At 43.4% G+C, this 20446-nt stretch overlaps 1 protein-coding gene and 1 long non-coding RNA gene across 2 annotated transcripts in view; both read left to right on the plus strand.

Annotated features, from left to right (window-relative positions):
- LOC138521762 (E3 ubiquitin-protein ligase TRIM39-like) overlaps positions 1–20446 on the plus strand; it is a 1417788-nt gene that overhangs the window by 401428 nt on the left and 995914 nt on the right. The gene's annotated exons all lie outside the window — the stretch shown is intronic.
- Positions 15818–16670, plus strand: LOC138520670 (uncharacterized). Its single transcript, XR_011282852.1, has 3 exons — positions 15818–15901; positions 16039–16168; positions 16291–16670. It is a non-coding gene; the product is annotated as an uncharacterized lncRNA (long non-coding RNA).

The following is a 20446-nucleotide window of genomic DNA, read 5'->3' on the forward strand; positions in this document are numbered from 1 at the left end:
CTTGCATTCTCCTTATCTGTCCCTCTGTCCTTCGGTCCTAGGTACCTGCTCACCCTGCCACCCTCCTGCACTCCCTCTGGGCCTCATTTTGCACTTGGGGTCTGTACCCATTCAGTCCGCCACCCACTTTTCTTCTGCACTTGTCAGATATACCCTATCTGCTTACCCTAGCACTCGCCACTTGCTGGTTGAACTTCCACCTTTATTCATTCATTTACTTATATATTTATTTATTACTTATTTATTTATTCTGTTTTCTTCTCTGTCCCGCACTTTCCACCTCTCCCCCTTCCTTAGACTTTCCCCCTTTTCCCTTTCCCATGCACTTGCTCGTTCTCAATGTCACTGTGCCTAGTAAGATTGTTGATTTGTTTTTTTTCTTGTTTTTGAAACACTTGTGTACGAGCGCGATATAAATAAAATATCATATCACAGTAAAATATGGCACGACTGTCTCCCCCTACTCTGAGAGGTCCCCACACTCCTTTTTTCATCTTTATAATCTCCTTAATAATATAAAAATATAAAACCCGCCATGTGGACTTTTTCACACTCTTCTGTCTCCCACACACCCACACACTTCTCCACTCACTCTTACCCCTTTTGTTTTTACTCGCAAGAGGTGTACTTACGTTTGCATCTTCACCCGAGCTCCTCCATCACAGGGTCCCACCAACAGCCTCACTCTCCTAGGAGCCGCGCCCCGCTTCAAAGAGCAGACAGGAACTCTGTGAAAACGGCTCCTGTACACCACTGCGGGTTGCAGGCTTGGAACTGGTCACTGTAGGTGCAGTCTGGAAGTCTCCGTCTTCGCGGGGGACACTGGGATCATGTCGGGGTCACCAAAAAATATAGAGAAGCCCCCTCAACGCTCACACCAGAAAATATAAAACACACTAGGAAAAAAAGCACAGCACACCTCTTGCAAGGAAAAGAAAGTTTTATTTCCACAAAATAGAAATGCACCAGAAAAGAACTCTGCTGCCAAGGAAAGCTTTGGCAAAATCTATGAACAACACTTCATGAAGGCATACAGCGTCTTCAGCGATGTAAATTACATACTGTGCAAACCCGCGTGGCTGGTTGGTTGAGACCCTACACATAGGCTACCTGTTCCATAAGGGATGCCAGGCCATTGGTCCCAGCCCCTTCTGCCCATCTTCTTCCATGTGGGTTCCTCCTCTTGCGTCATCAGGCATGAAGCTACCACTTTAGCAATTCTTTTTTATTTTTTATATTGTATTTACTTGATTCAATTGCGAAACAATTTTTACAAGTTACTTGTAATTGATTCCAATTTGTTCCATTTAAAACATTTACAGCCTGATTCATGGAATTATTTGCGTGAAAAACGCAGATTTGCGTGCCTTTCTGCCCAAAAATCCCTGTATGAAGTATGGGGATTTTCGGGGAGAAAGGCGTGCACATATGCATTTTTCACGCAAATAATTCCATGAATCAGGCAGTTAACTTCATATCGTCCAGTTCCGTCTATCTCCCCCATTTTCCCTCATTTATGAGGCTCTGTGTTTTCAAAGAACTGTGCCACTGCCAACATGTTCCCCATGTTTATGCAATTCCATGGTTTGGAAAAACTGTACCACTGCTATCACATAAGAGGGTCTGTCTCCTCCCATTAAATGTGGCCACCAAACTGATTCGATGATCTTTGAAGAGGTGCCCCATATGGGTGTTTACTTATTTTGTTCAGCCCCGCGCATGACAGCAACAATTGTCTAAGTGTTTCTACTTGTCCTACTTTATTGCAGAAATGACACTTGTTGGTAAACGAAAGACCTCGAATGGCTCTGATTTCATTGGTTAGTAAGAGATTCAAACGTATCCGTAGAAAAATATTTCATAGGGTTTTGTTGGGAAATTTCTTCATGTAAGCCGGTAGTTCATGTAGTTACTTTACTGTTAAAAAGGGAGGTGGGCCGTCAGTTTGTTTCTAGAGGCTGTTAAAATGATTTGAATCCAGTCCCATTCCTCCAGTTCTTTTTTTATACCTTATTAGGGTTTTGTATAAGGTCTTCTTCTGTGCAGTTTATCTCATCTAATTTAGCCTAGTTTCTCTGTACCCAATCTAATAAGTTTTATTCTCCTTTCCATCATTTTCTGCTTAATGATGTTGAAGATTTTTGTACGGTCACCTTGTATGTTTTTTCTTTATAGGATCAAGCTGTTTCTTTTTACCATTGATTGCATTGAGGGCAAATTCAGCTCTTGGCGAAAGGAGGCCATTGATGTCGACTTTGGCAAGCCTAACACTCAACGCCAAAAGTAGCTTTCCAGTCTGAGCCAGATTTCCTCTGGAATCATAGCTTGGACCTGGACCAGGTCAACAAATGCTACAAAGATTCTTGGACTACCGTCAATTTTCCTTCCCTTCAGGGCATTTAACAAGAGGATATTTGCTGAAGTTCCAGCATCTTTTACAAAACCGACTGGAAAGGGTCTGCGCAACCAGATTCTTTGGCCCATAGTTGGAAGCGGTCTAGTAGCAGCGATCCAAAAACCTTTCCAATTACACCCAATAAGGCTATTGGGCGGTAGTTTTTTTGCATTTTCTGTTGGGCCACTTTTATGAATTGGGACTTCAGTTGACGTTGTCCATGATGCTGGAATAGATCTCATTTCCATACATTTTTTGATGACAACATGAATAAAAGTGGGCTATTCATGCAGGTGTTCTTTTAGATCTGCTTTAGTAATGCCATCATGGCTCTCGTCCCTCAAGGTGTTTAATTCTGAGATTTTCTTTTCTTTTTTGTATCATTTTGCAGCTGTATTTGCCTGTTCTAAATGTTCAACAGTGTTGGTGTTTGCTGCCAATCTTTTGGCTGTTCTGAGTTTTCTTCTCTCAGCGATCAGTGATTTATCACATTGATGGTGATGTGGTGTTTTTGTGACGTTTCTCCCTTTGCTCCTTTTTGGTTGATATAAAGTAATGAGTGGTTGATATTCAATGGTTCCGCTGGCCATTACTTCTTTGTTCTTAGCAGTGCTTGCAGTATATCTAGATGTTAGATTAGTGATGGCCTTAGCGTTTAATCTTAGACCTGTTCCTCCACTGCAATCCTCGACTGCTGGTAAAAATGTTCTTCTTGTCTCGCGTCTTGTTGTCCACCTAGCCCTTAACACATTGTGGTCACTGTGTTCAGTCCAGATTATTTTGAATTCTGAAATGAGGGGAAGCAATTCTCTAGACACAAATATATAGTCTACTATTGCAGTTTGACCCTCTCTCTCCCACGTAGGTATTGGAATTGTGTCATTCTCAAGTCCCATCTGGAGGTTGTGTAGATCACGCAAGGTCATCAATGATGACCACATTAAACCTCGTACTGCAGTAAGTGGCATTTATTTTTTTGTGATTTCTCTTTCTTCCTCATAAAATCGAGCAAGTCGCATTCAGGTCTCCACATAGTACTATGTACTTTGGTTGACAATTTTGATATATTTCCTCCATGATGTTCTCTGCCATTTCGACGAATTTCTCATTGCTTAGAGCTAAGGGGTTCCAATATATATATATATTTTTTTTTTTAAATGCTCTTGTTTGCATATCAAACCTTTCATCTTTGTCTGAATTTTACTGGGACACCCTTTCTATGTTTCGCTATAATTGTTCTCTTCATTTTTGAATCGAGTCTCTGGCTTTTTATTTTTCTGCATTTTCATCCTGTCTGCGCGTTCTCCATGATGTTGTTCCAGAACGAGACCACCGCATATATCAGTTTTTTTTCTTTTCCGGCTAGGATTAATGCCCAACGATCTTCAGGTGAAACAGACATCTGGTTCTGCATAAACCATCCTCTTGATAGATTTCTTTTCTTGCTTAGTGCAGGGCATATCATCATAATGTGATGCAGGCTCTCTACTTTTTCCCCATCTCCACAGAACCTGCACATTTTTTCTTTATCTGGAATTGTTCTCCTGGCTGCCATTATTTCCCGTGTGGGGTGAGTGTTCAGTCTCATCCTCATGTAAGTGTCTCTGATTTTCGATGATGGAAATTATTTTAAATACTCTGGTAATTTGTTGATTGGTCTGATATACAGTTTGCAGAGGATGTCCAGTGCATAGTTAGACTTGGTCTCAATCGTCTTCATCCAGTCATTTTCTATCAGTCTCCTTTCGGACCTTTTGGGGTCTATTTATGAGAATGTCTCTGGAAATTCCCTCAGCTTCACATTTGTGTTTCATTGTGTTTTTCCAAATTCCGAGTGGTTTCTTGGAGTTCCCTGTATTCTTTGTTCACAGGATTTCTATCGGTGATGCATAAGTCTCACTTGTTATCTTCCTGTACAGATTCAATTGCTTCCATACGACTACAGATTGTAATGATTGTAAAGCTAATTCTGCTCGAAGGCATAGGAAAGTAGTCTGGCAAGTTTAAGACATTACTCCAGGACTGTCCTTCTACTTGTCGCCAGATCTTGTTGTCAATGTTAATCATTCCTTCTGTGCCTTAAGTGAGAATTGCCATCACTATTTGTCTGTAGAATGTTATTACAGGAATCAGTGAGAATTTTCCATATTTCAGGTGTATCATCTTTGCTTGTTGAGATAAAGATATTGCTTTGGCCTTGAGGAGCAGTATCATGTCTGATTCTATAGGTGATTGGTTTATCCATACTCCAAGGTATTTAACCTGTTTTACCACTTCGATTTTTTCCTATCCTATGTGGAAGTCAGGTTCTGGGCCCTTCTTTCTGTTACGCTTCATCAAAGTCATGATCTTTGTATTCTTCACGTTTATTTCAAGCTGATTTTCGGTCATGTACGTTTGCAAATTTTTCAGGGCAATTTTCAGGCCTCTTAGAGTTTCTGCTAGTACAACAATGTCATCAGCGTACATGATGCATGTTATGGTTGTACCGTTCAGCTTCGGTGGGTTGTTCTGTGGTGTGTAAATGCTTGTTTCCAGATCCACCATGTAAAGATGAAGCAATGTGGCTGTCAATTGGGTAGCCTTGCTTTAAGCCCTTACTTGTCTTTATCTTGTTTGAGAGTAATCCTTCTTCAGACATTCTGATCCTTATGGTGGTGTTCTTGTATAGTAACTTGATTGGTTCTAAGATGTTACTTGGGCATTCCCATGTACTTAGTTTCTTCCATAATTGTTTTCTGTTTACAGAGTCAAAAGCGAGTTTTAAATCTATAAATGCTGCGTAGATTTGAGTTTTGGATGGTATGGCTTCATGTTTTAACAGATTCAAGATGAATAAGTTGATGTTAGTTCCTAAAGGTTTGACAAATCCTGTTTGTTTCTTGGCTTATTTTCCTTCTGTAATGGCCCAGTTGTTCAAACTCCTCATCAAGATTTTCGTGAATATTTTTCCTAATGGGTCCAGTAGGGCCAAAGGGCGGTAGTTACTTGGGGCCTCATTACGACCCAGGCGGTAAGTTACCGCCTGGGCCGTGACTTTACCACCATGGCGTAAACTATGTTTACGCCATGGTGGTGGGCGGACTTACCGCCCCATTCCGAGGTCGGCGGGGCGGTAAGTCCCCAATCCCCATTTACCCTTCCCCATTCCCATTTTTGCCCCATAGGGCATAATGGGAGTGGGGAAGGCGTTAATTACGCCACCGTAAATTACGGTGGCGTAATTAACAACATGGTCCCTTAGCGCCATGGATTTTAACACCTGCTAAAAGCAGGTGTTAAATCCGCCATGGCGCTAAGGGACCTCGTACTCAGGCGGTAAGGGTCGGCGCTGTTTACGGCGCCGTAAACCCCTTACCGCCTGAGTTGTAATGAGGGCCTTGGTTCCTCAGTTTGGCCGTTTTTTAATATTGGAAATATAGTGGCTTGCTGCCATGTTGCAGGTATCCTTTTGGTCTTCTGTATTAGTGTGAATATGGTGTTGCATATTGAGCTCGATGGCTCCGGGTTCTGTTTTATTATCATGTTGGATAGACCATGCGGTCCAGGTGCTTTCGATGTATTCAGTTTCTTTATTGCCTCCTTCATGTCGTCCAGGTCCCATAAGAAGTGCCATGAGTCATTCATTGGTTGGTTTTCGTTTTCGTCGCTATGTTGTTTTTCTCTGTATAGGCTAGTGTAGTATTTTATCCAACTTGCTTCCAGGACATTTGTGGTCATAGCTTCTTGGTTCTGTGACTGCAAGTTCAGTAAGATTTATAGTCATTACATCGAAAACAATAATGTCGAAAGTCAAAAAATAGAAAAAGAAAATTGGAAAAAAAAGTCACATTTCTTTTTCATTACGTTTTTTATTTGAAATGGGGGGTTCCCCCAACCCCCCTTTTTTCTATTTTTTTACTTACTGAACCCAAAAAATACATATACATAAAAAAATAAAACATTCGACTTTTTTTTTTCGACATTTTTGTCTTTCGACTTTATTTTTGTCGACTTTTTGACTGCACACCGTTCAGTAATGCCCATAGTTGTCTTGTGTTCCCGTTTTTCGTGGCTTGTAGCATTCTCTCTGCATCTTCTTGTAATAACATAGCTTTTTTCTTTTCATCCAGTTCCTATGTTGTTGTTTTGCCCATTTCAATTTTTTTTGGAGGTCTCCTGAGTTGTCTTTTTTTAGTGATTTTATTATCTGTCTCAGCTTCTTCTTCTTTTGTACAACTCTAGGGTTATACGCATGCTGGTGGTTCTGTGATGCATGCGGGTTGAGTTTTGTCTCTTTTCTATAAGAGATTAAGAGCCATCTATACTTAATTTTCTGGTTGTCGTCAAGTTTGGATTTTAACATCACACTTGGGAGTGTTTCGATCTTGTGCTGGCTGATCCTTAATCTGCTCATTCCATTGTTTAATTCCAGACAGGGTAGGCGCTTAATTTCATTCTTCTTATGTGCGACATTTATTGTTCTTATCAGGAGTGAATGGTCGCTGTTCGCGTTTTTCAGATTGATAGAATCACTGGTCTCTTTGTTAATACCTTTGGACATGTAGATGTAATCAATTATAGCCGTTGTCTTACCATTTGCCCAGGTTCTATCATGCGGCCACTTACTCTATCATGACAGTCTGATCTGGTCATTTGTCTATTTAATATTTCACTGTTCCATTTTTTGGCAGGAGCTCCTAGTGTGGATTCTGCGTTTTCTTCTCCATCTCTATTGCACAGGTGAATGTTTAAGTCTCCGCAAATAATTGTTTCTATGTCTTCGTTTAGCTTGGTCCATTGCTGAGAACACAGAGTCTATAAAGGTATCTTCTGTTACGGCAGTAGGATTCCAGTATACATTGATTATGCACCAAGTTAGAACTTTCCTTGCGCAGTTAGTTGTCTGTGTTATTTTGATTCTAATTATGGTTGTTTATATCCATGGGAGGACATGTTCCGACTCTATTATTTCGATCGGTTTTTCATTTGTTACCATGGGCAGGAGCCCTGCTGGCGAACAGCTTTTTTTCTTTGGATCGCTGGGTTCATCAGTACCATATATCCGTCACTAATCGGTTGATCTACTAGCCAGGATTCCTGTATACATACTATATCGGATTTTAGCAGATCGTTTCCTTCTATGTCTCTGAATAAATGTTTATGTCCACGCGTGTTCCATGAGCACAATGAGAGCGTTGAGGACCTCTCTTTCTTTGATTTTTATCTTCGTTGGTTAGTGCTGTCTTGATCAGTTGAACTTGACGCGTCGAGTTGTCTCCATATTCTGTGTTTGATTGCCACTTATGCTGATCTTCTTCATCATTTCTTTCCTTTTCAGCTGTCCTCCTTGTTTGATGTTAGTCGTCTGTTCTATTCTGTGTTTCTTTCCTGTCATTTGTCTTATGACACTGTTGGTTGTCATCTCTTGTTTGCCGCTCATACCTCTTTGTTCTCTTTCATCCTTGTTTTTTGGGCAGGGATTGTAAGATCGAATCCTAGTTGTTTGAATGTTATCTTGTTTTCGATCGTTCTCGTAAGAGCATTTTTGTTGGTAAATTAGATCCATACTTGGTCCGTAATTCATTATTCAAGAATTTGTTGCAGAGAATATCTTTTGTGGATATTTCTTTCATATTCGGTATGACGTGCATCAGCCTCAATATATTTGTTCTATTTAATATTAAGTAGTCATTTTGTTTCGTTGTTCTTTGTAGTTTTATCTTGTGCTCCGGACTTTTCAATTTTTTTGTGGGGTCAATGAAAATCGGAAGCTGTATATTTCCACTTTCTCTCATAGGTGTGTTTTGCTTTTCGTTGTTCTTTTCCTTTTGGTCTCTTGGTGTAGTCGTACTGTGCTCCATCATGCTCGTTTCATTCCCTTCTGTTGTTTGTGTTTCATTTAATAAATCTTCGTTTGAGATTTCCTCTATTGTGTAGTCAAATCTTGTAGAATCTTCTAATTGGTTCTCCTCATATTGATCTACAGTGATCATGGATGCTTGACTTGTTTGTATTTGAGCTTACTCAGAGAGGTCAATTCTTTCTTCCGCATATGTTGACATGTCCATCAATTCAGCATTTAATCTTTCTTCTGTGTTATCTTACCGGTGCGGGGGGAGTTGTTTTCGGCGGGCTCTCGCCTTTGTTCACTCGGCTGGGAGTTTTCATTTTCAATTCGTTTTTGTGTATTTTATCCACCTCCTCTTTTGCTGGCATTTTAAGATTTCTCAAAAAGGCACGCAAACCTCTTTGTCTTTTGTTTTTTTCCTTGGCGCCTAGTTTTGGTTTCTCTTTCTCTGTCATCGATTTGCTTCCTTTGTTAAAAATGTAATCGTTTTCAGGTCTTTCCAGGTTTTTGTTCTTCGGAGTTTGTGAGAGTATTTGGAGTTTCAGTCAGATCTATTAAGTTTCCTACTGACATGTTTTGTGTGTTTCTTTGCAGAGCCAATTCAGTCTCTTTGTTGGGCGGGACTGTTACTGCTTCTTGCGTCTCGTTTGTAACTTGCTTTTTGCTTATTTTTTCATTTGTTCTTTCGTTTTTGTTCTGAATTATCGGGTTATTCCTTGCAGTCATCATTGTAATCAATGCATGCGATAAGTCTGATTTTTCAGCTCTTTCACTCCTTGCAATGTCGATTAATTTGGATTGCCATAAGTGACTAGCATTGGCTTCATTGTCTAGGCGTTCCTGTAGTTTCTTCATGTGTACATCCTGACACGTTTGTTTGGAGTGAATTAATGCTAGTAAGGTTGCTTGATCCTTTATTGTTTATGTTAGGGCTTCTTGTAGTATTAGTATTAGTATTAGTATTGTCTATTGCTGCATTTTTTTTTCCTGTTCCTTTTCGCTTTTGTTCTTCATTTTTGGGGTGCCCGTGATCTTTTTTTGCTGTCTGGTTTGCGGTGGCGCCATATTAGGATCTGTGGTTATTTATTATCTCCAGCTGTGTGGTTATTGCCCCTAATTGTCGGCGTCGTAAATGGTTTAGGCACCTTTCTGCCTTTGGACGCCTCTGGACCGCGCTATTTGCACCTCAGGTCCTCCGTCAGTGGATCAAAGGCCAGCTTGGCCTGCAGTCTCCACCTGTTTGTCAGTTCATTGTTAACTGGCGTGTTTGTCTCTGGTTTGTAGGAAGAAAGTCTTGCGGTGACGTCAGGCTGCTGGGGGTGGGTCAAAGGCTAGTGGGGCCCGCAGTCTCCACCTGATGATAGGTGCCTGGATTGTCAGCGCGGCCTGCAATCTCAAACTATTTAGCGGTGCAGGGTTTACCAGCGTATTTGTCTCTGGCTGGCACAGAGAGAATCGTGTGATGTCTTCAGGCTGCTGGAGAGTGGATCAAAGGCGTGTGGGGTGTATGGGAGCAAGGGGTCCTCAGGCCCCCTCGCGTCGTACGCTCCTCAGTACAAGGCTTGGACCGCATGCCTCCGGTAGTGGTATTACCCCTTGCCCTTATGTAAAGTTAACCACGGTTGACTGCTGCATAGATGGGACTACTGAGCAGGACACGGGGCATCAATTTTTTGTGCCCCCTTTCGACTCCATCTTGGGCAAACAGGCCTCACTGCGATAGTACAGCAATGCTCAGCTCCCGTTTCCACCGCAGCAGCCAAAGAAAGATACACACACACAAGGCACGCAGGCAGCTGGCTGGCCCCCACCCTTGCACTCCCCCTGCAAAGAAAAAGCTCTGCGCTTCCATTCTAACGCTGAGGCTGGAGAAAGTTGCAACAATCAATATGCTACAATTTTCTTCCTCTGAGATCACTGTTTGCCTGAAAACCGGCATGTGAACCAAGGTGAGCTAAGCACTTTCTGCTTGATTCGTTCTCATAAACGTGCAAGCCACCCACCCCCATTAAAACAATTTATTGCCATTCTGACCCTGCACCCCCTGTAATGTATTTCTTTCAAGTGCCAGACCCTCGACTGTGTTGCGAAACCCACCCAACACCCCCACTGCTAACCTTAAGCATTTTTATTATTATATATGCTTTTACTTGCACTAAGAGTTTGAAACTTAGAAAGAAAGGCGAAACATAGCCTGATTCTTTTACATGCACAATAAAGGTCACAGCCTTCAATTAAAGCCACGAATGACCCAATTGTACTGACAATGATCATTGTGTGTAACTTATGTAGAAATGTGACAAGTAGCATAAAATGTTTTAAATAATTTGTCATTTAGTATGAAACAATACTAGCTTAGGTAGTGACCACAGTGACCGGACCCTGACCTGCATGGAGCACAAGATGTTTGACGTCCGTCAGCTACTCAGCCAACCAGGAGGAAGAGATGCTACCCACAGCTACAGCACCACACCGTCTGGCCAATCGGGTCCATTTAGTATTTTTTGTTAGAGTTACTTTAACTAATATAAATGTTGACACTGATGTAATGAGGTAGAGTTTTTTGGGTTATTTCCTAGCTGGAGAAATAAACCATCCTTTGAACTCTTGCAGCCGGGTCTCAGTGCCTCTGCCACTACAAGCGGTTTTACCGGTTATTTTATTTCTTTTTCTCTCACACGTAGTAAGACGGGGAAAGGCACCTACATTTTTGGTGACCCCCGCGACATGATTTAGAGAGGTGCCTTGAGGCCTGCGCCGCCCGGCAGCGAGATCCAGGGCACCCCCCAGCAGAACCATCGCCTCTGCGGTTGACCAGACTGTGTACACCAAGAAGAAAGGGTCAAGTGTTCCCGGTTGATGAATACCCGATCGAAAGCTGCTCGCCAAGGCAGGCCACGGCTTGGTTGGGGGACGGACCTGAGCGAGGTCTGGCCGCGAGCGGCGACCCTCAGAGTACCTGACTCAACACGTGGAGTCCCGGTTGCAAAGACCCCAAAGGAAGGTAAGGGGGAAATACGGGAAGAAGGGAATTAGTAATAAAGGGATGGTAGCCAAGAATAGGGTCTGTGTGAGTGACGGTGAGGCTTTTCTGGTCTATCCTTTATATGGCCATTAGGTGTTGTAAGAAGTGGGAAGAAGAAGAGAAGTGGTATCCTAGCCCGTAGGGGGTAGAAGGCGGCACCGCGTAGCATTTGTCCCGACCAAGTGCAGTATAGAGACAAAGAGAAAAATATTAGGGGTCTCGTGTAGGCTCGGAGTAGTTTTTAGAATATTCTTTTTCCGTGGAAGTAAGAAATCTTGAGACATAATAAAGGTGAAAGAGGTGGGGAGTGAATGCAAAACAGTGGATAGTATAGGGAAGAAGGAAAAACAGGGACAGTAATGGGAATAGGGAAAGAACAAACGCGCGCAGGCAGTGCATGTGTATGTTGCATGATTATATGTTTGTTGGTCTGCTTTTATGTATATGTCTTGTTGAATACACTAAAGTATTTTAACACAAGTAATTTGTGATCGATACAAGGTAAAGCAGAAGAAATAAACTGTGAGAGGTGATCAGGTAACACCTCTCAGAAAGATAATGTGACATATGGTAATTGTGAGCATTGATAAAGAGAACGTATTATTTCTACATATTGTAATTGATATACCAAGTAAGAGGTGGGAAGAGATTCAAAGGTACTAGAATACACAAGAAAGGAAAAGAAACATTGCCATGGGGGGAGTAACACCACTAGCACATATTTGCTAGCACCTTCCACTTTATAGCGACAGGATACAAAAGTATCACAATCAGTGGATCACTGAGATAAAGGGAGACGGGGTTACACCAATTTGGCCAGAAGGAGGATCATTTGACAAAAGAGTGTTGGACTTAGTATCAACACATTTGCTAGCGCGATACAAAGGGAAACAGTTACAGAACCGGAGAGAAGTGTTAGATTTATGGCGAATGTTTGAGGAAGTTTCCCCCACGGCAGAGGTAGGTACAAACAGAATGACGGAAAAGCAGAAAAACCCTGAAGAAGTAGGTGGGACACCAAAAGGGGAATGCTCAACAACTACAACCGAAAACAAAGTAACAAAAATCTATCCCTTAATGACTAGGCCAGCGGTAGGGTTTAGTGAACCCCTGTATATACCACCCACCGCCACTGCCCAGAGCGGGGCAACAGCCACCGAACCCCCACCATATGACAAAGGAGGCCTGTATGGCCCCACGAGTGCGCCTCCCGTGGATATAGCATGTTTAACAGGTGATTTGGACCGTCAGCTAGCACAAGCACAAATGGAAATAACACGGTTAAGAGCTTTATGTGACAAAGGGCAAATGCTGCCAGGGGGAGGGGAGGTACCCCCGCTGTCACTGGCAGATCTCACACCTCCGATTGGGGCAGCAAGCAATGCAACCCCAGCAGCCTCAGTGTCAGGGCAGTCTATAGTATCACAAGGGACGTCATCACAACAGAGGCAAGAACAAGAGTGGCAGTCAGGACAGTTCCTGTTCCAATTGAATAACAAGCCAGTGAGAATTATACACCCAGATACACCAGAAAGTCAACAAAGTGGAGACCAAAGTGGAAGACCAGGAAGTGAACCCAAGGAAAACTGGGAGGATAATAACGAGTTAGAGTCAGAAATAGAAGAAATATGGGACGATTTAGATGAATACGAAGAGGCAGCTGCCGCGGAAGGATCCCCGCTGCCAAACCACCATTACCCAGACACACTATCGCCACCATTGTGGCAAGGTAGATTAAGACAACGAACAGGGAGGATAGGAAACGTATTGGTAAGTAAAGCGAAAAAAGGGAAGACAAGCAGAACGGGAAAGAAACAAAAACTACAAATGCCACTGATACATAAAGGAGCAGGTAGGCCAAATTACATTCGGTGGGCCCAAATGGACAAAACCAACCTGTTAAAACTCCTCCCCCCACTGACGGGAGGGGCAGGTAAGTGGATACATGTATTTGAGAAAAACACAGCAGGCGTGCCGTTAGCTATAGGTGATGTAAAAAGTTTATTAGTTTCAGCAATCGGGCACCAAGCAGACACAATCTGGGAAAGGGCAGGATTCCCGGGAGTAACGATGAGCTGTGACCGACACGATGGATCACCATTTAACAATGTTCGAGCACAAGTGTGGGATGCATTGCGGCGTGCATTTCCAGACGTTCCAGATTTACATGCAGTGATGCAGTGTACGATGGAGGAGAACGAGGATCCTGCGCAATTCATTTTGCAAGTGCAAGATTTATGCAGAAGCGAAACTGGTACGGCATGGAATCAATCAACAGCTTTATTCTATTTTATCATTAAAAAGGGGTTGCCGAAAGAGGTGCAGAAGGCCTTGGACAAAATAGCTGGGATCAAAGCCAAAGGGTGGCCTGAAATTCAGAGCATAATTGTACACCACTGGAGGAGGATCAAAGAGAAGGAAAAGGAGGTCATGCAAAAGAGGCTGGGTGACGAAGCAAAATTAGTACAGACGAAATTAGTGAAGGTCGCCGCCATTACTGCCAGTGCAACAGCAGACAGAGGAAACGAAGGAGAAGAAAACGCGGGAGGAAGGCCCGTTGGGATAGCAGCACAGTGGGTTGGAGAGGACCAAGGACAGTGGAACGGAGAGGAACAACCATGCCAAGGATCGCAGTGGCAGAACAGGCCGGCCCAAGGAAGAGGTGGGTACCGCGGACAAAGGGGAGGATACGGAGGAATGGGAAACAGAGGGTATGGTGGGCAAGGACCAAGGGGAGGACAACAGGGGTCGTGTTGGAATTGTGGAAGATGGGGACATTATTCACGAGATTGTAGAATGCGACCATCAGGGTATTTTCAACAGCAGCAACAACAGCCCATGAACAATGAACAGGGGTGGGGCTGCCCACACCCAGGTAGCCCTTGTGGAGCTCCAATGGGGTGGGGGGACAACAGGATCAATACTGCTATGACCCCCAAATGCAACAGAGACAGCCAGCCCCCCACAGCAGCAGCAACAGCAGCAGCAGCCACAACAGCAAAACGCACCACAACCCATGGCGAGACAAAACCCAGTAGGGAACATAAACAATAACCCTTTTGCAGCAGCTGCAAACGGTGCTCCTGCACCATACCGCGGCATAACGGTCGTGGGTGACAACGTTTTTTCAATTCCCCGATTTGCATATAAAAGAACAAAAAACATTAAGGAACATCTAGTACATTCCCAATTTCAACCAATTAAGAATTCCACACGAACATTAAGACCACTGCAGGGCCATCACCCATGTGGCAACTGCGTGGCCTGCCAATTTACGAAGAAAATGAGCAGTTTCCAAATTGGACAACGCAAATGGCTTCTGAGGGACCTCACAAACTGCAAAAGCCAGAATGTGATTTACTGTATCGAATGCCCCTGTGGACTACGATACATAGGTCAAACAACAAGAGCAGTTAGCATTCGGATCTCGGAACACAGATCTAGAATAAGGTGTAAGAATCTCACATCACCTCTAGTTACACACTACATGGAGGCTAACCACACACCAAACAATCTTTTTTGGTGGGTACTCGAGAAAATCAAGGGGAGCCCCGACATTCAACACAGTCTTCTTAGGAAGGAGTCTAGATGGATACATCGATTAAACACTTACCATCATGGGCTCAATGAAATCTTTCAGCCAGTAATATGACCATTGTGACATATGTCCGCTTCCACGTCCCTGCCCACCACTAATTAGCCTCTCCTCACGCGCATTAGCCCTCACCGACAAACTGCGACAAACTAAGTTTCTGTTGCTCCTTGTTGTTGCTATATATTAAACATACGCACGGAGCTATGCATTCCTCCCCCTTTTCCTCCAGGCTCAGTGTAATACTTTATATGAGGCTGACAGCCACACTTTCCTCACACCGAGGCACACTGCAAATCGATACTCTCTCCCAGCATACCTGAGTGACTCGTTCTCTAGTCACCATGACAACGATCGACTACGCGGCCTCTACGCACGCGTGATCGTCCCGGCCCCGGCTTCCCTGAGCAGGCAGCCACAGTCCACACACACCCTCGAATAAGATGAGACGGCTGAGACAAGCCTCCAGCCTCTCCCCTTCCCAGCGGATGCCTGCTAAGCCTTACAGCAGCTGAAAAAAGCATTGCAGCGGGTAAGCGTTAAAAGGGTTTCTCTTTCTTTCTCTCCCTCTTTCTGACCTTTTCAACAGGCACGTCTCTTCCTCGCATGCAGCCCTCAACCCTTCATGCCACCGGCTTGCTCCCTACTTAATACTCCTTTTGAAGCCCATACATTTGGCATCTCAACTCATGTAATTGAGCTCTAAACACCCAGACCGGCAGCCGTACTGTGTGTTTTTTGTAAGTTTCGCGTGCACTTGGTATCATTAATACACTTTCGCCTCCGAACACACAGCGCGTACCTTTGGAGTTATCATGGTCCTAGATACTAGCACTATCAGCCACCACGTCAAGTCTCATATATTTTTGTGCATAGGATTTAAACCACTATCCTAATATCCTACGAACAAACGAGTCCTGGTGCTTAGTTGTGTTTTTCTTCTCACACAGGCAACAGCCATCAGCCCAAAGTGAACAACCACATTCCACAATAACGGTGACAGAGGAGAAAATTTACCCATACGGCGCAATCTCTCTACTACTCGGCAAATTAATCCAGGTAGAGCATTTTTCTCTCGCTTTTGCCACATGTAGCTATTTAGCAATTATGTATTAGCACCACACAACCCGGGCGCCAGACCCCTGATTTATAGTTTTTTGCTCCTCTCTTTTCCATCATCTTTATACCTTATGTAGGATATCACCAAGACGAGACTGTGACTTTACCTGAGAGTTCTCACTCTTCACATAGACGCCTGGTCCTGTCGCCTGATTTCCCTCCCTGTGTGGCCCACACCCGAACCTCTGGGATCTCAAACACCGGCAGGTAAGCCGACCACCGGTGCCGAGAGTTTCTAAATATTTTTATTTGTATAGCGCCCTAAGTACTAGGGGCCACTACCTCTCTATATCCACCCTTCTGACTCGATATCCATATACTTCCCACAGGGTCCCCAACTAGGAGCCCTGATGAAGGCGGACCTATCGTAATAGAATAACCGCCGAAACGTGACGAAGACAGGGATTCAAACCATACATACATATCCCTGATCGTTTGGAGCCTACATTCCGGTTCCAACCATCAAATCTCACGTTGGCAAGGATAAAAAAGATATCTTGTATCAAAGACCCTGCAGCATTAATTGCTTGAAACTAACAATTGCAAAAAGGGACTATCATTGAACAATACCTAGAAATTGGGCCATGATACTCGTTTATTTACTGAACCAATATCACATGTATGTCCTATTTGCACTCTTCTTTATGATTTAATCATTATAATGTAAAGAAATGAATATTAATCCAATGTTCTTTGTGTTTTTTGTTTTTTATTGTGTCAAAACGCTTATGCACATTGTAATCTCTTTCTACAAAAAAACGTTGCTTCCTAAATGTATTATGTGGATGTATTTGTATTTTGTTCTATTTTTTGGTTGAGATTATAACTTTGTTGACTTCCGATTATGCGTTCTGGTTTTCTTTAAATATATGTTTTTGATGTCCTCGGAGGTAGAAAGTGAATGTCTTGCACTTTTTCCTTAATTATATGAGTTACCTTTTATTTTATTTCTCAAACACTGGAAGCACCACCGTAATGTTTGTCCTTTGAAACACACAGCTACTTTATTATTTGGGTGGTTATATAAGAACAGCGGTAGATTCATACTTTAGGATTTCCACAATTTGGAAACCTCTCAGAGATATTAATTCATTATTTGAAACAAAAAGAAAAAAAGAAATAATATGAAAATAATTATTAGCAAGGGTACATTTTTCTGTTTAAACGTTTTTTCAATGCCAGGTCAGCAAAAATACCAAGACTAGGACAGTCCACAGGGAGCACTTGCGTGTCCAGTACTATCCACCACACAAAGTGCAAATGAGGAACCACTAGTGGCGGAAGAGATAGGAAACAAGCAGTTTATCTTTATGGTAGACTCTGGAGCAGAAAAATCATGCCTCACGGAAGGGCGGTTTCAGCTCTCGGGAAGAAATTTGGAGACGCAGGGGTTCTCTGGGGCTATTTTAAAAGTTCCTTACACAAAAGATCTTGATGTAACAGTGGGGGGGAAAAACAGTGCGTGCACCCTTATTGTACTACGAAGACGCACCAGTCAATTTGATGGGACGAGACCTACTCAGCAAGTTAAACATGACCATAGCCTTTACTGAAAGAGGAATAGTGTGCTCAACGCCAGGGGTATACCCCGTACGGGCACTCTTGCCAATAAGTACGATTACAAAGGAAGTTGCAGTAAGAGGGATTCCCATTGACATGGACATGTTCGTCTATGGAATACAGGTATTAGCCCGAGTAGTGCCTGAAATAACACAAAAAGAGTGGAGAATACCATCCGACTTCATATTCCACCCAATCACACCAACAGATGTAGTGCCAGGCACAATCATGTCGATAGACATTGAGGCAGTTCAAGTTTCCAACAAACGCATTGTGGTCATAGGCCTGGACACGCAAGGACGCGAGTGGAGAAGTGTGCTATGCATAGAGCCAAACATAATGCTAAAAGACATTACTGATGAAGAATTGTTTACTAACTACGAAGGGGGTGGAGGAATAATAATGGAAATAAGCATACCATGTGACATTGGGCCTCATTACGACCCAGGCGGTAAGTTACCGCCTGGGCCGTGACTATACCACCATGGCGTAAACTACGTTTACGCCATGGTGGTTGGCGGACTTACCGCCCCATTCCGACCTTGGCGGGGCGGTAAGTCCCCAATCCCCATTTACCCTTCCCCATTCCCATTTTTGCCCCATAGGGCATAATGGGAGTGCGGAAGGCGTTAATTACGCCACCGTAAATTACGGTGGCGTAATTAACTCCATGGTCCCTTAGCGCCATGGATTTTAACACCTGCTAAAAGCAGGTGTAAAATCCGCCATGGCGCTAAGGGACCTCGTACTCAGGCGGTAAGGGTCGGCGCTGTTTACGCTGCCGTAAACCCCTTACCGCCTGGGTCGTAATGAGGCCCATTATGATTCAATACAGAGAAATACACAACCCACTCATGGCTAATATAAAGGCCCCACTGACAATATTTGAAGAAGACATGGCCAGGGTAGCACCTGAAATTTGGACCACGGGACCACACGATGTAGGATTGTTGCATTGAGGTAATTCCCATAAAAATAAAACTGAAACCAGGTGCCCTCCCACCCAGAGTGAAACAATACCCAATATCCAAAGAAGCAGAGGAAGGTATTAGAGAAACAGTGAATGCACTCCTAAGCCAAGGGATCTTAGTGCCATCGACTTCCCCATGCAACACAGCGATTTTTCCAATTAAGAAAGCAAAAGGAGGGGCGTGGAGAATGGTCCAGGACCCCCGCCCACTCAATGACGTCATCCAAAAAGAGTTCCCTTTAGTGCCTAACCCGTCATCAATATTGTGTAGTATACCAAAAGCGGCAACTTGCTTCACTGTCATTGATCTGAAAAATGCCTTTTTCTCTGTGCCACTCGCACCAGAGTCGCAGTACCTTACAGCTTTTACATTAGGAAACAACAGATATGAACATCGCAGACTCCCACAGGGGTATTGCGAAAGCCCGAGCATTTTTAACAGAGTACTACGAGAAGACATTGGCAATATAGATGTAGGGAGCACCATAATACAGTACGTAGACGATTTACTCGTCTGCAGCAAAACAGAAGAAGAGTGTGGAGGAGACTCGATAACACTGCTTAACGTATTGGCTGCCAAGGGATACAAGGTGGACAAAGGAAAGTTACAATACTGCCTTGCTGACGTTGTGTATCTTGGCTAGCAAATATCTAAAGATGGAAAAAGAATATTACCAGACAAAGCAGCAGCCATTCGACACATTATCATACCAAAAACAGTGAAGGACATGCAGAAATTTCTTGGCATATGTAACTATTGCCGAGCGTGGATCCTCGATTACGCAGCATACACACGGCCAATGCTACAAGCACTAAAAGAAGCACAAAAGAACAGAGCCCCAATAAAATGGACACAGGAGACAATTGCTCAATTCTCTCGATTAAAAGACCTTATTTCAGACGCCCCAGTCCTTGCAAATCCAGATTATGAAAGGAAATTTTTCCTGTTTTCACACAGCAATGGAACATTAATAACAGCAGTATTGACACAAAAGACGTCGCTAGGCCATAAACCATTAGCGTACTACAGTGGAATATTAGACCCAGTAATGCAGGGACATTTCACTTGCGAACAGGCCCTCGCTGCAGCGGCCTTCGCCATTGAGAAAAGTGCTACGATCGGAATGGGATGTTCAGTAACGCTATATGCAGAACATTTGTTATTTGCTATCTTGGGAAGATCAAAATCTACCCTCACAACACAGAGAGCCTCTGCTTATGAAATAATAATATCAAGTCCAAATGTACATGTGGTCAGATGCAAAACAGTGAACCCAACTACCTTTATTACAGAGCCATGCACAACTGAGGATTTACAGGAACACGATTGTAGCACATACGAGGGAGAGGGCGATGACATTCCCAAAGCAAGCGAAAACGCCCTTACAGAAGGTGAAATATATTTCATAGACGGTTCAGCATCCATAAATTCAGAGACAGGAGAGAAACATGTGGGAATGGCAGTAGTGCGCATGGAAGAAGACACATATGAAGTGATTGTACAAAAACGCCTCCCCTCACATTACTCTGTACAAGCAGCCGAACTGACTGCGCTAATCAGCGCGTTACATACAGCCAAAGGCTGTGCCCTGACCATGTATTCAGATTCAGCTTATGTTACTACCACAGTTCACTCAGGGTTATCACGTTGGCGAAGGAGAGGGTTCAGAAGAGCAGACGGGTCCCCTGTACAACATGCCACGTTGCTAAATGAACTAATAGAAGCTTTAGCAGAACCATCGGTAGTAGCGGTGGTTAAATGCCAAGCCCATACCCATAACACAGACGCTGTCTCATTGGGGAACGCGGCAGCCGACGCGGCAGCGAAAGAAGCCTTGTACTTCAATAAGACACCAACATCCGAGTACATTGTAAAAACAAGCACAGAAGAACAACCAGCAGATGCATACAATAACACGCCCATAGCACAATTGATAGAACTCCAGAGAAGAACC

Source organism: Ambystoma mexicanum, chromosome 13 (assembly GCF_040938575.1).
Source record: "Ambystoma mexicanum isolate Mex_15411 chromosome 13, UKY_AmexF1_1, whole genome shotgun sequence".
Classification (NCBI taxonomy): domain Eukaryota; kingdom Metazoa; phylum Chordata; class Amphibia; order Caudata; family Ambystomatidae; genus Ambystoma; species Ambystoma mexicanum.